The sequence below is a fragment of the Orycteropus afer genome, unplaced genomic scaffold (assembly GCF_000298275.1).
Source record: "Orycteropus afer afer isolate SDZICR_OR568_19922 unplaced genomic scaffold, OryAfe1.0 scaffold00173, whole genome shotgun sequence".
Lineage (NCBI taxonomy): Eukaryota > Metazoa > Chordata > Mammalia > Tubulidentata > Orycteropodidae > Orycteropus > Orycteropus afer.
This window is the reverse complement of record NW_006921760.1, coordinates 3627-7392: the sequence shown is the minus strand read 5'-3', so window position 1 is coordinate 7392 and position 3766 is coordinate 3627.

Here is a 3766-nt window from a genome sequence, read left to right as displayed (position 1 = left end):
GAGGTTGTATCCTTTTGCCGTATTTATTCAATTTGTACTCAGCAAATAATCTGAAAAGCTGGACTATATGAAAAGAATGTGGCATCCGGATTGGAGGAAGACCTGTGATATGCATATGACACAACCATACTCCCATACCCAAAAAAAACCCACTGCCATCGAGTTGGATCTGACTCAGAGTAACCCCTCCTTGGGTTTCTGAGGTGGTATCACTACGGAAGTAGATTGCCCAGCCTTCCTTCTGAGGATTTGAACCACCAGCCTTCTGGTTAGCAGTCAAGTGCCTTAGGCACTATGCCACCAACGCTCCCATACTTCCATAGCCCTCTGTAATTATCACAAAACCACCAACCAGTCTATCATATTTTTATAATGTAATAGAAACTCCACTGGAACTCAGAGGTGAATATTTATTTAATTCATATATAAATTTTATATGATATTAATAGGCATATTTTAAAAAACTGAATATACATTCAAAAATTAACCCCTCATCCCAGCCCACTCCAGTCCCCTCAAGATGGAATATTGTACTATTTGTAAAACAAAGGCCAGAAAGGCCCTGCCTGTTAATTTAATTAATTTCTTACTGGTCCATTAGACCAGTAAGACTATTCTTTCTGACTTTCAACCAAGGAAGGTCAACGACTTTTAGAGAAAGGGACATGCTTGCAGCATTTTCATTTCATCAGTTGATGGGATTAGTTAAATACCTCTCCCTGGATACTTTCCCATGGGTCTTTGATTTTGTTTCTCCCACTTAGTTCAAGTCAGAAAAGTTGATACCTGTATTCCTTTTGGCCTTTAAATCCCTATGAGATGGTTTAAACAGACTTCATCACTCTCAAGGGCCCATCTAATCATACATCCTGACAAAACAGGCAGCTTCCCACATGGACAGATTAAAACATCATATTGGTTTTCATTTAAAGACAAACATCGTGAATTGAATAGTCCATCAATTCAAATTGGGAATGGATTGGGCACACAGTGAATAGGACAAAACCAAATTTGCCCAAGTGACCCAGGAGATTCATTGGTGTACCCAGGCATGGTCCAAACTTAGGAGTTTGTATCATTCACACTAACACACATGAAGAGAAGACTAAAGTCTACAGTGTAAGGTAGTTGTAATTTGTTCACCTCAATATGAGAAAAGAGTGAGTGTTTGAAATTGATTCCTCATAGCCACTCTGTTATACAACACTTACTTGGAAAGAAAAAAAAATGATGCGCATACACAATTCTCTTAATAAAATTTTCTATTTCTTGCTAATGATACATTTTAGTTTACTTCAGAAAATGCATTAATTTTTTTCAAATATATTTTTCTAAAATATAAATATTTAAATTAAATTTTTAGAAATGCAGAGAATGTAGGTTCTGTGGACTCCCACACAGATATTAATCAGTCCAAAACTCATTAAGGGATGAAATAATATTTGTAATTATGATAATTTTGATTTGTTTATAAATATAGGATCTTTGTAACTTATAATTATGAGTCATTCACTCATACTTCATGTAGTACTGAGCACCTTAGATTACATATTATTCAACTATTGGCATTAATATATGCATTTTAATGTTATTTACAATACATAAGTATAATAATCATGTATAACAACATTCCAGTGATTCTGAAAATATATAATGAAAGAGTGCAGTGTAATTTACAAGTGCATCAAAGCTTCCCAACTATATTCAGCCCAGGACCTCATTCTTCAGCATATTAAGATAAGAAACAAACAACAAATAAAAATCGATGTCCTAAAGCTGCGTTTTCCAATTTTTTTTTTTTTTTAATAAAACACTAGCTGTACAAGATGCTCCATTAGAAAAGAGTTCTGTAGTAAGTGTGGGGAACAGCCCACCATGTGTCCCTGTAAAGAATCACCATGTAGATGAAAGTCTTTGAGGGAGCTTGCAATCATGAAATCTGTTTAACACGTTTTAACGGAGCATTTAACAAACACTTCTGATTACCAAACACCTTATTTTTATACCCTCCCCAAAACACCAGTCAATCAGTGCCCCTTGGAACTAGTGTTAGGTGATACATATGTTGGAGAAACGCTGATCTAAAATAAAACTTTGCAACTCAATAAATGCTTATGTTTGTGCAACATCATGTTCCTTTAAAACAATTTCACTTCTTATAGGTCTTTGCATAGGTTTTTGCTGAAATATGATTCCGAAAACACAGGCCTAGCCCAGAACACCTGTCTATGTAAACGACAAAGGAAAAAAGTAATAAAAATGTTTACAGAAATTCTAGAACTAGTTTTCATGGTTTGAGAAAAGTGATTCCAAAATCAAATAATGGGTGTTTTTAGTGAATGAGTGGGGACAGATAAATGCATTAAATCAATAATGTGCTATGTGCTGTCTGAAAATATTCTTGTAGAAAAATATCAGGTCACTATATCTGGTAGTGTAGTGCCTAAGGCACTAGACTGCTAACCAGAAGGCTGGAGGTTCAAACCCACCAGCCACTCCTCGGAAGGAAGGTTGGGCAATCTACTTCCGTAGAGATACCGCCTCGGAAACCCAAGGATGGGTCGCTATGAGTCAGGTACGACTCGACGGCACATAACAACAACAACATATTATTTCCCTGGAATTCCGACAAGAACCGCGGATGCTATCAGTAGGTTTGTTTACAGCCTTGGGTGTATATGTTAAACCCAGCATCACCCAGAATTAAATGAAGCTGCACTATTACTTGTTTGAAAATGCATGCATACAAGCACAGGCAGAAACAAGGGTCAGTAAATTGCCCAGTACTTCCACTGAAAGCCACCAGATGGGGATAATTAGTTGACCCCAACCCTGTGAGTTGTTTTTATGTATTTATATATAGATACCAGATGACAATCTTTCTTTTTAAAAAAAAAACAAAAACATAATTGGCTTTCTATAAATAAACCTCTCAGTCTTGGCTGTAAGACAGTAGCTTGGTGTGAGTGTAGTCCCAGAATTCAACTTTCCTGCACACAGCTCCTCTGCAGAGCCTTGCCATTGAAGCAGCTACTTTGGCGCAGATTCCATCAGTCTACTGCTCAGATTAGTATCTGATGCTTTATCTCATTCCTGCTCAGCATATGCTATTTGAACACTTCCAAATCATTCTAGATCTTTGCAAGATAATTCATCATCAACAGCAACAAAAAAACGTAACAGAGGCATCATAGTTGAATCAAAGGTAGGTTTCCATTTTAAGTACTTTTTTCTCCCTACCAGGGAAAGTACTCAATTAGAATTAAGAAGTAAATCACAATCAAAGAAGGGATCTTTGTTCCTGGAGGGAGAGAGAGGTGAAACGTCCACTACGCATCTATTCAGGCCTCGCTTGCCTAGGCAAACCAGTTCCCTAGAGAAGGGTAGGATTAGGATCTGTACATGCTGTTCTAATGGTCATGTCCTTGGTTGTCATTCAAAAGCTGTGCTGTGTATTTCCAATCACCCTCATCCCTTTAACTGTTTATTGTTGTAAAAAGACAGTTTTATTCTGATGTGCCTTACGGTGGTTCCTCAGGGTATCCCTTGTAGTTGCTGAAATGGACAGAGGTGTCTGGGACAGTTACATAAAACTCCTGAGACCTAAAGCTGACAGTGGCATGCTTCCTCTGGTGCACTCACTACAAATGGTGCAGTTTCCATTGGCATCCCAGCCCCCTTCGTTCAAAGGCAAGTCGCCCCTCTGTTCAAGCCACCAGGCCCAGTCTTGTGATCTTAGCTGACAGGAAGGAATGAATGATGAAAA